The sequence below is a fragment of the Lissotriton vulgaris genome, chromosome 7 (assembly GCF_964263255.1).
Source record: "Lissotriton vulgaris chromosome 7, aLisVul1.2, whole genome shotgun sequence".
Taxonomy (NCBI): Eukaryota; Metazoa; Chordata; class Amphibia; order Caudata; family Salamandridae; genus Lissotriton; species Lissotriton vulgaris.
Window position 1 is genome coordinate 48,365,228 of NC_141695.1, and position 13,684 is coordinate 48,378,911.

Here is a 13,684-nt window from a genome sequence, read left to right on the forward strand (position 1 = left end):
AGGTGAATGCTGTGGGTGTGACCCCCAGGAGCATAGAGGACCTAAAGAAAAGGTTCTACGACATCAGGAGCCTCACCAAAAAAAAAATGGCAGAGATCCACAAGCAGGGTGGTGTCACTGGCTGGAGGCAGGAACCCTGCGCCCCCCCCTGACTGACCTGGAGGAACTGGTGGCCTCAACCATCGAGACGGACAGTGTTGTGGGAGTAGGAGATGTGGACAGCTCAGCCAGAGCTACTACAAAAGGTAAGAGGCTTGCGCAGCATGACACACCCAAGCAAACAGCTCCCCTTTAGCCTTTGTGTACAGGCCAACCCCAGTCCAGTACTGCTAGCACCATACATGAGCAATGCATTAGGGGAAATGTAGTCAGCTAATGTAGGACCAGTTGTCAGTGCATATAAATCAGCAAGACTCTGAAAGCAAATTAGAGTAATGAAAGTAAAATGTGCAATGCTTTTATTCAAGTGACTGTAAGACATTTGCACTCAGTTTACACACGCTTCTTTATACCTAGGGGCAACATCAGGCAGTGGAGCAACAGCTTCACAAGGGACAGCACCAGCGAGGGAGGAGAGTGTGGTGGCAGGGCCAAGCAGCATAGATGCCTCACAGGAGGAGGAAGACATCACTGCCATGTTCCATGAGGACGACCCTGTTCATCCCCTCTTGTTTCCCCACTCCCCACAACTATCTCAATCCCCCCATTGGTGTTCTCACCTGAGAACTCCCCGTCACGGTCCCTGCCAGCACCTGCTACCTCACCAGCCAGGAGGAGAATTGTGGCCCCAATGAGAGTCATGGCGGGAGCTGAGGGTGAGGCACCAGCACCCACACCAGTCACTCCTGCTGCACAGCAGTCCACCCAGCAGCCCAGCACCACTCGCCGCCACCAACGCACTCCCAGCAGTTCAGGTCCAACTGGAGAGGGCACTGTGTTCCGTGGCCATGAGGGGAGCATGGTGCACATCCAGCGCATGCAGGGTAAATCGATTCAGGGATGCCACCACCAATTCCGGACCCTCAATCTGCAAATGGGAGAAATGGGCAAGGGCATATGTGAGTTGGAGGAAAGAAACAGGAAGGTAGCTAAAACCAACAGTGACATTGCATCTGGAATGGTACACATGACCACCGCCATCAACCAGCTGTGTGCAAAAATGGAAACCATCGAGCACACAAGGCGCAGGGATGCGCGTGTGCACAACAGGGCAATAAACCGGCTGGCCACGGCAACTTCCCAGCTATGCCGCAGAGGCATGAACATGCAGGAGAGCCTAACTCAAAACACCGCGGAGGTGACCAGGGGCATGGCCAGGATCACCAGTGCCCTGGAGGCCATGATCATCTCTAATACTGCTGTCAATTCTGCCCTGGACGTGGCTGAGGCAGAGGACAGCAGTAGCTGCAGCAGCCTGGCTAGCGCTGTTGTAGAGCCACACAGGAGCACCAGGCGCTCAGCAGAGCCTGCAGGCCATGCTGAAGGGAGTGAGCAGCATCCCAGTGGCACTGGGAAGCGCAGCCGAAAATGACATTGACAGTGTGGGTGAGGTAACCCGGGGCATTACCAGTCCCCTCCTTTAAATTAATGGGTTTTTTTTGTTGCACATCAGTGCATGAACGTTGTGGCAACATTAAATTTAGTTTTTCACATTCATAACCTGTCTGTGTATCTGTACTCACTCAGAAATAGTTGTCTATAATCTCCTCAAGTCTGTACCTGCCATCACTTTGTGTTGACACTCCAGAAGGTTGTGTTTCTGGCACAGCAATGTCGTCGTCATGGTCCTCGTAGTCTGACAACTCCACCTCAGTGCCCTTCTTCACCGCAAGGTTGTGCAACATGGCACAAGCAGCAATGATCTTACAGCAGGTGATGGGGGTATACTGCCTTGCACCTCCACTCTTGTGCAAGCATCTGAATCTGCTTTTCCATATGCCAAAGGTCCATTCTACTACATTCCTTGTGCTTTTATGGGCCCGGTTATACCTCCTCTGGCTGGGTGTTGAGGGGTTGAGGTAGGGGGTGAGTATGAATGAGCGGAGGGCATATGCACTGTCTCCTAGAAGGAAAAGGGGTAACATTACTCACATGCATACATGTACTTCACAGTGCTATTTTTATTATGGGGGTCTGACAATGTGTCTCACCTAGGAGGTATCCTTCACCAAATTCCCCTGCCGTCAGTCGTGCATAGATGCCGCTGTTTTGAAATATGTAGGAGTCGTGGGTACTCCCAGGGAATTTTGCCACCAGGTCAGTGATGGTGCACTTTGCATTGCAAATCACCAGCACATTGATGGTGTGCGTTGACTTCCAATTACGGTATATGTATTCTGTGTCAGCAGGGGGGTAAATGGGAATGTGCGTGCCATCAATGCAGCCAATGATATGGGGGAATCGTGCCATCTGGTAAAAGTCTGCTTTTGTTTGTACCAGTTCGAATGGGTTGCAGGGAAAGAAATGTATTGGTCCATCCTCTGTATCATGGCGTCAAGGAATTTGTGGAAAAACCTTGACAGGCTGCTCTGGGTCACCCCACCTACCGCAGAAACTACACTCTGATAGCTGCCAGACGCAAGCTGGTGTAGGCTGCATAGCACCTGCACGTGCGGTGGGATAGCGTGTGCCCTTGGGGTGGTGTGCTCCAAAAGTGGTTGGAGGTCCCTGATGAGGTCCAAAATGGTGTCTGAGTCCAGCCTGTACCTCTGGAGGATCTCTGCCTCTGTGAGCATGAACAGGGTGATCCTCTGTCTGTAGACCTGCTCCTCTCTCTGCCATTCCCTCTCTCCTTCCTGCTGTAGCCGTAGCCGTCTTGCAATGACATAAAATGCCGCCATACTGCAAGTTGAATTGCATTTTAGTTCCTTTTTTATGGGTTGCAGTTGGTTACCACCTGATTCCAATCCATGGTAAATACCGACTCTTAAATACCGATTTTGAGGCTAATTCGGTATTTCTGTGCTTCCCTACATCTCAATCAACGTTTTTGCCACTTCTTATTTTCCGAATCGGTATTTTACCGAATCGGTAACTCTTCCGAATCGGTAAATATACCGATTCGGTATATTTACCGATTCGGTATGTTAGCGAATCTTCTGTATTTTTTCCGATTCGGTATTTTACCGATTCGGTAACTTTACTGATTCAGTAAATTTACCGATTCGGATGGATTGCGGAATCCTACATCCAGATGGCTCGATACCGGTCGGTAATGGCCGAGAATCGGTATTTTCGGCCATTACCGACCGGTATTGGGCCACCTACATCTGGCCCCTTGTTCCCAGCAGAGTACTTATCTAGAGCTGGAGGTCTAACCTAAGTTGTTAACTTACAAGAGAGACTACCATCCTCCCTGCTGGCCCATGAAGAAAATGTAGCCTATGACACCTGACTGCTTTCATTGTGTTTTGGATTAATCCATGTAACTCTATGGGGAGGATGCACATTGGTTCTGCTAGGGGTATGTGAAGCCTGTCATTATGCAAATGTCTCACTTACCTCAAAGTGTTAGATGTATATGTTCAGCATGAATGTGTGAGATTTAGTTTACTGGATGCCACATACCAGGGTCCTCCATACACATGCATTGACCCAGGATGGAGGGTTCTCATTTGAGGTAGTTGGAGGCCGTGTCTACCTCATCACCTGCCTCTCCCCTGCATGTCTATCAACTGCTCGTTCTTTCACCATTTCCCTACACATTCCATTGTATCAGTTAACATGTTATCTGCTTTGAATCAACTAAGTATAAGAACAACAATGTCCCAACTGGTATTAGTTAAAGACAATTAGTAAAGATATGTAAATACATTATCTGAAAGGAAACAAGGAGACTCTATATTATTCTGACATGTGCTAAAAGCATGATTTTATGTATAAAGGATTTTTGAGAAAAGGAACAGAAATATAGTTAACAGTTATAGCAGCACTGCAGTATATAAATCACAGCAACTGAAAAAACAACCCACATTGTACGTGGTGCTCTAGGTGTGACAGTGAAAACCAATATAGCGAAGCAGGTGACAATGTGAAACAGCGTGAGTGGTGCAAGGTGACTGGTGAGTAAATATACAGTGTATTCCTTAATATACGGCGGTTCAAGATGGATTAGAAGTTCATTTTAAAAATATTCAAATGTTCAACCGCTTTGTATTTCATGCCAATATTTGCGCTGAAAGGTCGACGGCGATTCGATCCAGGTTACTAGAGGATCTTCAGCAGGACTGGGTCGTGGGCAGTGCTGCAAGGGGACAAAGAGAGGAGTGTTGGACAGAGGGAGGGTAACGCGGGTAAGGAAAGTAGGGGAAGGGGTCCATTGGTACTGGTGGAATGCCGTACTAGTGAGGGCAAAGCAGGATAGCTCAGTGAGGTGGAGAATGGGTGCCCATTAGAGGCAAAGAGCTGATGAACAGGCGCAAGTCAGGGGTGAACAAGCAGGGATCACAGGTGGGGGCAAGAATATGGACACTATGCCTGTGACCCAGTGTATTTGCAACTGGGCACATAACTAGTGCAGCTGCGCAAAGGAGAGCCAGGGAACACAATTAGCCTCAGGCAGGCATAGAGAAAAAAGAGAAATTGGCCCGGCGTTGGTTGGTTAAGGGGCGGTAGCGTTTACCTGGGGGCCGATTTAATGGCAATCAATCGCTGAAGGTCCACGGCTGCCGGGTTGTGTGTTGAGCTTCTGATTATGTAGATTGCAAGAGCTAAGTTTGGAGCTGTGTTTGGCTTAGTTCGCTTAGAGAACAAAAAGTGATGGGGAAGGGAGAAAGGGGGTTTGGGGGGGAACCACGGAGTGGGGGGGGGTGGGAAAAAGAAGGGAAAAAGGTAGGGGTAAGTCAAGAGTGGCCAGGTACGGTTCAGTGGTGGGTAAGGTGATCGCTAAGTAAGATGGTCTTACCCGGGTATGAGTAGTTGGGTCCCGTGGCAATCCCGGGTGCGGACGTGGCTGCAGTGTGACCAACCACATGCGATCTCAATTGGTTGTGAAGACCTGGAGGTGAAGGAGAGTCAGGTCAGTATTGTATTGGAACCGCAGAGCTACGGTATGCAATCGACTATTCCTGGAGTAAAAATAGGGATATAGAGGTGGCTGGTGGGCACACGCTACCGCAATCTTACCGAGGTCAAAAATGTGGGAGTCGCTCCCGATCGCGGAACAAGTCAGTTTCCAGGTCGCCGATCTCTAACGTGGTTGGCTTGTTGAGAGTCAATCTGGGGAGCAAGATAGACGGAGGAATCTGTAAATATACCGTTCTGTTTCATAAAAAGGTAATTGATTAGCTACATAGAGCACCCCGAGGGACCTGCCTCATCTAAAGACACCCTCACTGTCTGTCCGGGGGATCAAAAGTCTCTGTGTCGGGACGAGCCTGAGCCTCGTCTGATAGGTAGCGTCTGATAGGTAAGGGGGCATGGCTAACACGGACGGCGGCGGCTGTCTGTGTCAGAGAGCAAGAGGTGGGCCAGGTTGATTGAAGGTGGGAGGAACCCAGGAGGGTGGGTGTGAGGGCGAGGGAAGGGAGGTGAACTGAGGGGAATAAAGGCCCCGGGTTAAGGCGCAAGGTTTAAAGGTGTTAAAGGGGCTGTAGTATTGCACGACCAGGTCAGTGAACGAGGCGCAGGCAATTGGTATTAATACCGGCATGCATTTGTTAGTGTCCCAACAATGGTGCTGAAATACTGCCGTTACCTATGATACAGGAAACAATTGTATTCGGCACATGGACAGTATATACGCATTGTATTAATAGCGGCATGCATTTCTGAGTATTCCAACATTGGTGCTGAAATATTGCTGTTACCTATAACACAGGAAACAATTGTATTCTGCAATCACACAGTATACATAGACTGTATCATTACATGTGATGTCAAACATGTATTAGTGGTTACAAACATTTTAACTCAAATCAATTGATAACGAAAAGGGATATACCGCAACAGTTGGTCTGTATGTTTAAACCTCTACTCTAGAGTATAAGACTAGCCGTAACTACGGGTTTAGATAAGTCCTGTGTAGTTTCTAGGTATATTAATGGCCTTGACGGTAGTTGTTCAGGCAGGATGGATGTGAGAGGACTACCTGTCTAGCAACCTTATAGTAACAGTGTTGAAAGGGACAGCGATAGATCAAGACCAGGGGGAGGATCGAGGCAACGAGAGCAGTCAGATAGATATAGTGCATTTCCACTCGTCAATGGTGCTTAATCCATTATTGACCGTGTCACAAAAGGTCATCCATTTGCACTCACATTTATTGAGAAGAATTCTGATGTCTCCACCTCTCTGTGGTAGTGTGACTTGCTCAATGATCAACCACCTGATGTCATTGTCACGGTGGCCTTTTTCCAGAAAATGCGTGACCAAGGGTGCCGTAATAACCTTGCAATTGATCCTGCTTCTGTGTTGGATGATTCGGTTCTTGGCGATCTGTGTGGTTTGTCCGATGTAGAGTAAGTCACATGGACATCTGATGGCATATATCACATTGGATGACCGATAGTTGGTATCATTTCTGAGAGTGTATGATTTGTCTTTATGGGTGAATACTTTGGTATTGGTGTTGAGTTCACATACCGAACAGTTCCGGCATTTGAAGTGACCGAGCACTGGTGGGAGCCCCCAAGCAGCCGTTATCTTGTGTCTGTCAAAGGTCTTTTGAGGCCAGGTAATGGCATCGACCAAATGGGATGCTAAGTTGTCTCCTCGTTGGTAGGAGAACAGTGGTTCTTCCTTAAATGGTTCAAAGGGTCGTAACACACTCCAGTTCATTTTGATGATTTTGGCCATTTTATTATGTTGAGGCTGAATCTCGATACGAAGGGTATCCTTTTGACTTGTTTCTTTGTTTGAATTGTGAGGAGATTGTCCCTGTGGCAATACCATGCGCTCCTTCATGCTCTTGAAATCAGCTGTTTGGGATAACCTCTAACTGCCAATTTATTGGCTAGAACCTCCGCCTCTCTGAAGTAGTCCTTTCGCCACTTGCAATTTCTCCTAATACGGAGAAATTGTCCGTATGGTAATCCGTCCCTCAAGCCTCGTGGGTGATAACTGCTGTATTGATGGAGGGTGTTCCTCTCCGTAGGTTTCCTGAAGAGGCTGGTACCCAGTTTTCCATCCTCCTCGTGTATCGTTACGTCCTGAAACGGGAGGTCGTTGGATCTGCAGTCACAAGTAAAGCGTAGGTGTTCCTGAGAGCGATTGAGCCAGTCCATGAATGATGTTAGCAATTCTTTGGTCCCAATCCATATCAACAGGACATCGTCAATATATCGATGCCATAAATTGATGTTGTTTGAAAATGGATTGTGAGTAAGGGTGGGCGTAAAATCCGTTTCGCGGGCGAATTTGCAGATTTTCCGCGATTTCGCGATCCGCGAATCTCGCGGTAAAATGCGCGAATAAGCGGGGACAAATTATTTTTTTTTTTTTACAAAAGGGTTACAAACAAATTAACTTCAACTTGGACACCTGCTGCTAATTGCTTCCTGGCTCCTCGTGGCCTACTTGCAACTATTCTCTGACCCTGCTCTGACCCTTGAAGCAGGGTCAGAGAATAGTTACAAGTAGGCAACGAGGCACCTGTCCAAGGAATTAAACCTCATCAGGAAGCACTTACAGATATAAAAAACAGGAAGAAGGGAGAGGATGGCAAATACACCCATTTTGAGTTGTCAGGAGGGGTTAAACTAAAAGAGACCTTTTCAGCACAATTTTCATATGCATTTTGCTAAAAATAAAAAGCTGTATGTTCTGTAGGGGCAACTCAGGAATCTGGCCCTTCAGAGATCCGGCCTCTCTTTCTTTCTCTCGTTCTCTCTCTCCCTCTCTCTTTCCCTCTCTTTTTCTCTCTATCTATCTATCTATCTATCTATCTATCTATCTATCTATCTATCTATCTATCTATCTATCTATCTATCTATCTATCTATCTATTTATCTATCTATCTATCTATCTCTCTTTCCCTCTCCCATAAACGACTGCATGGGTAACTTCGCTATGCAAGCGGCTCGCGAAGATGCAAAAATCCCCGTGAACACGCAAAAACCCAGCGAACACGCAAAAAAACAAAAATCTGCAAATTGGCACAAATTCGCAAATTTTGCGGATCGCGAATTCGCAAATCCGCAAATTCGCGGATCGCTTAATTGTGAGGGTGCAGAATGAGAGTTTTTTTCTAAGTGGTGGACAAAGAGGATCACAAAGTTTGGGGCAAAGCAAGCCCGCATTGATACGCCCTTGATCTGTAGGAAAAATGTCTCTTGGTAAAGAAAATAATTGTTTTGGAGGGCAATTCTCAGGAGATCTTTTTTATGGTCTGCACAGTTATTTTATTCAAGTATTTTTCTCAGTTCTATATTTCATATTTTATACCTCATATATTTTTCGTTGCTGCTCACTAATGTCACTTGTTGGTTCATATAATTTGTGTGTGCAATGGTATTCTGTCACGGACTCCTGTACCTTACATATTTTTGACTACTCACTATTGTCACCTTCGATTAGATATTTTTATGGTTTGCACAGTGTTTTATTCCAGTATTTTGTCAGTATTATACTGCTACGTGTTCTGCACTTGTTTATAACCTACATCGAATTCACTCCTATTCCTAAAATGTACTGTTGAATATCTCGCATAGACTTGTCACTGATATAACCTGCACTTACATTGTCCCTTCCCGTATACACTGATTACTACCGCATATGTGTTAACTGCTCGCAGTATTCTGCTCCCTTATATCCTTATTGCGCACCCTACACTTGTGCAACTCGCACACATCTCAAGTGTTAATCTTGTATGCACCGATTACTACCTCAAATACCTTGGCAGCTCACTAGTGTCAGTTAATCTTGTATGCACCGATTACTACCTCAAATACCTTGGCAGCTCACTAGTGTCACTTCCCATTATCTCACTATTATTGTCTGCATTTGCACTCTGCGTATAGCATTACTGTGCACTCACTAGTGTCACTTTAGGCCCACGCAACTGTTTAGGACAGTGCACCCTTCCCTCCTACACCCTCCCTCCTACACCTACCTAGACTGTCCTCCCATCATGGAACCCGTCGGCAAACACACATATAGAATCAACTACCCACCCTCACTCACTAAAAAAGCTGCTAAACGCTTTAAACACAACTTCCTGAGGTCCCACCCTGAAACTCCTTGTGCAGACACCTACTTCTCACCAGTCAATGGTTCACTGAACATTGATATTATCTTCCACACCACACGCAGAGCCCAATGGAGAAACACGTTCCGCACCTTACTCACCGTCTCCACCTCCAGGAATTTCGCGCATGGCCTAAAACTCTCCATCACTCCATCCCAACTCTTCCCGGGCAGAACAACCATCACTATATACAATAACGGGATTATCCTAATTCAATCCACAGACAAGAACCTGGAACTACTAGACAACCTGTTCCCCACGTTCAAACAACACCTCGCCAGTCATCGGACCCCCACTCATAGCACCCGCAGGCCTATCACCCCTGAATTCACAGCCCCCAATCACAACCCTTCTAACCTAGCTCAACCCCAAAACGACACGCACCTTCCCTCCACCCCCGGCACCTTAGACATTCACCCACCTAATGTAGCTACCTCGCACTCCACATTTGCAGACATAGATCCCTCACCCACACATTCCAGCGGCACCCCCTCCCCCCCTACAACCTCACCTTGTCATCCTCTCATACCACACCCATTCCTGTCACCCCTGACACCACAGCCTCAAACCACATTCATTCTAACCTAGCCCAGCCCCAAAACGACATGCACCTCTCCTTTACTCCCGACACCCTAGTCACTCACCCACCTACCGTAACTACCCCACTCCCGTTGAGCACAGACATAGATCTCTCCCCCTCTTACACCAACCACCTCACCCCTTCCCCTCACACACCAGCCCTCATCCCCTTTCCCACCCCTGATACCACAGCTCCCACCCAAAACGACATGCACCACCCCTTTACTCCCGGCACCTTTGTCATTCACCCACCTACCGTAGCTACCCCACATCCCTCAAGCACAGACATAGATCTCTCTCCCGCTTACAACAACCACCCCACCCCTTCCCCCTACACACCAGCCATCATCCCCGTTCCTCTCATCCCCGTTCCTCTCATCCCCGTTCCTCTCACCCCTGATACCACAGCTCCCACCCGCAACCCGCCTAACCTAGATCAACATCAAACCGACACACACAAAGGCAAACCCCACCTTTTATCCCCCCCATTCTCAGCCCCCACTTCCTCCCATTAACTAATCACACAGAACACACCACCTCCATCAACTCAACGCCACCCTCTCAAAAAAGAACCATCTACAATCCCACTACCCCCCGTCTCACCCCCCACTACCCAACCTCCACCCCCTTCACCACTAATAAACGCCCATCCTCCACCCTGCACTCTACGCCTACCACCAATACTCTCATCCACACCACCAACCTCTCCCCTATGTCATCCACGCCCGACCCTCCCATCCCCACCTCCCACACATTTCCCACAGTGGACCACATTACGGCCTCCCTCCTCCAGCTCAAAGAAGACATGTACATCATCAAACAACAACTACTCTGTCTATCACACTCCAGTCACCCCTCACCCAACACCCTCCACCAGATCAAACAAGACATTCACATCATCAAACAAATACTCAGCACACACCCCAGACACCACTCACGCGCCTCCACCATCACCTCCCCTCCCAACTGGTCCTCCACCCGGGCGGCAAACTCTCGCACTCGACTCCCACCGCACTGGACCTCAATCCCTGTTCACAATCGTGAAAACTGCCCCCATCGCTCCTGCAACCCTCTCTAGGACCTAGACACAATCACCCTCCTCCGCTCCTATGACTCAGCTCCCCATAGCAACACATCCGACACTCTCACTGCCATTCCTACGGTTCATTCCAATCCCCTTAGACCACCAACACTGAACAACAAAATCGCTATCCATAGTAACCTGAGTAAAGTCCCACTCGCTCTAGAACACCCTTCCACCCTCGACACACCCCGTCTCAAATGCACTCTCCTCAACTGCAGATCAGCCGCTAGACACTCCGCCGCTATCGCCGATCTCATCCTAAAATTGGATCATGACTTAATCATCATGACTGAAACATGGCTAACAGAATCTTCTACACCTATAATGGACATTCTGGTTCCCCCCAACTACCACATCACTAGACTTGACAGGTCTGGCAATAAAAAAGGTGGTGGAATCGCATGTATATACAGGAGCAACCTCTCTGTCTTGAAAGTAACTTCCCCTTCCCTCCCCTCCCCAACGTCCTGTGAATACATCTGCCTCGATATTATCAGTGAGGGCAAACCGATCTGCACTCTTCACAGCATTAACCACCCACCCGGTGACAACCTTACCTTCTCCCAACAAATCATGGACATAATCTCAACCAACTCCGGGCAACAACTCACACAAATATACCTTGGTGACTTCAACCTCCACTGGAACGATCATAATGATGCGGTGGTAAAAGGTCTGAAGAATTTCCTTAACGCCCTTGACCTTACTCAAATTTGCAACAGTCCAACACACGAGAAAGGCTCTATCCTCGACCTTATCATCTCCAAAGAGGCCTCTATCCAACTCGAATCTATCCAACCCTGTGACTGGTCGGACCATCATATTATCACGTTCTTCATCAATGAAAACGTTAAATTTAACCCTGTTCAATCCGCCAGGCCCAAAGTCTGGAAAAGAGACATGAAAAAACTAAACTCAAACTCTCTGCCCCCCAACAGCTGCAACTTACTACTTCCTCCTGCTGGCGTTAAGGACGTCCAATCCTTGACTGATCACTATCTTAACACTATGACCTCAATAATTAATGAAGTCGCACCCTTGCAGCTAAAAAAAGCCACCACAAAAATCTCCAATCCCTGGTACGACGGGAGTCTCAATGACGATAGACGCGCCATGCGAATGGCAGAGCGCACCTGGAGATCAGCTCCCTCTGCACTGAACCTAAAAAACCTGAAGAAAAAGAGAAATGCCTACTTCAGGAAAATAAAACGATCAAAATCAGACTTCTTCAGCCGTCAGCTCGACCAAGCCAAAAATCGTCCGAGAAAGCTGTTTGAGCTTATCCGAACACAATCCAAAGAACAACCCCAACCTCTCAACACTATGTGTGAAGCTCCCTCCTGCGAAGACTTCGCCTCTTTCTTTAACCAAAAAACTGACAACATAAAGAATGATCTCCTCATGGATGCAAGCCTCTATCCCAAACCCCACCGCATAGCACCCACTAAACCAAAAAACAATGCCACCTGGTCAACCTTTGTCACCTACACGGAAGAAGAAATTGGCAAACTGCTCAGCACTCTGAAACCATCCAATCACCTCACGGACCCCCTTCCTGCTAATGCTGTCAAAGTCCTTACCCCGTCGCTCCTTCCACTCTGGACCAAAATCAATAACAGCTCACTTCAACAAGGGATCATTCCCGACTCCCTCAAAGTTGGACAAGTCACACCTTTGCTAAAGAAACCTACAGCCGACCCCTCTGACCTAAACAACTACCGTCCCATTACCAACATTCCGACTCTTGCCAAACTGCTGGAAAAATGTGCACAAATACAGTTGACTAAACACATTACTCAGTTTGATCTCCTCAACTCTCATCAATCAGGCTTCCGAGCAAATCACAGTACTGAAACTGCTATGACTCACATAATCGACGACACCCTCCAAATCCTAGATCATAACGATACCTGCCTCCTCATCCTCCTTGATCTCTCCTCCGCATTTGACACCGTCAAACATGAGAACTTACTCGAACTATTAAACACAAGAATGGGCCTATCTGGAACTGTGCTCAAATGGTTCACGTCCTTTCTGCATAACAGGTCGCAGAAATTCAAGAGCAACAACTTGATGTCCGCGCCAAGACCTGTATCGCTAGGCGTACCACAAGGATCCTCCCTATCCCCAACTTTGTTCAACCTAGTTATGGAACCTCTCACCACCTTGCTGCAAGAATCCAATTTGCACTTCCACATGTATGCTGATGACACCCAACTTTATCTCAAACTACAATCACCCAAAGAAATCACACTCTTGAACTCAACGATCAGAAGCACCCAATCTTGGTTGGCCGCTAATCATCTCAAGCTCAATGCCCTTAAAACAGAGTTCCTTCTGATCTCACCACCCGCGAATATCACTACCGCACAAATGTGGCTTAAAGGCCTAACGGCACTCAATGTTCAACCCACCATCGTGGACTCTGCGAAATCTTTGGGCATAACACTTGACACCAATCTCAGCATGCAGGAACACATCAACAAAGCAACTAAGGGAGGGAACTACCAAATCAACACCCTTAGGAAACTTAAACCTTTCCTTCCAGCCAAAGACTTCCAAACTGCGGTACAATCACTAGTCATACCTCGAATAGAATACGGCAGCACCGCCCTCTGCGGTCTCCCCCTAGCTACTACGGCACCCATAAGAGCCTCTTTAAACGCCGCAGCGAAACTTATCACTGGATCAAAAAAACACTCACACATTTCCGCTGACTTCAAATCCCTGAACTGGCTGCCGTTTGAAGCCAGAATACACCTGAAAATCGCTTGTTTGACGCACAAGGCTGTCCACCTGAGCTCACCTAGATACCTCGCTCAGAAGCTGACGATTTC

At 47.7% G+C, this 13,684-nt stretch overlaps 1 pseudogene across 6 annotated transcripts in view; it reads right to left on the reverse strand.

The window, feature by feature from the left end:
• Positions 1–13,684, reverse strand: part of LOC147700692 (epidermal differentiation-specific protein pseudogene) — a 95,470-nt pseudogene that overhangs the window by 5,156 nt on the left and 76,630 nt on the right. The window contains exons 2-3 of one of the 6 annotated variants that reach the window (XR_015297402.1): positions 1,720–2,133; positions 720–1,027 (exon numbers count right to left, since the gene is read on the reverse strand). The exons of 4 other annotated variants lie outside the window; for them this stretch is intronic. The product of XR_015297402.1 is annotated as an epidermal differentiation-specific protein pseudogene, transcript variant X3 (transcript). The remainder of the gene's footprint in view (positions 1–719; positions 1,028–1,719; positions 2,134–13,684) is intronic. One more of the 6 variants, XR_015297404.1, reaches the window with a different exon arrangement.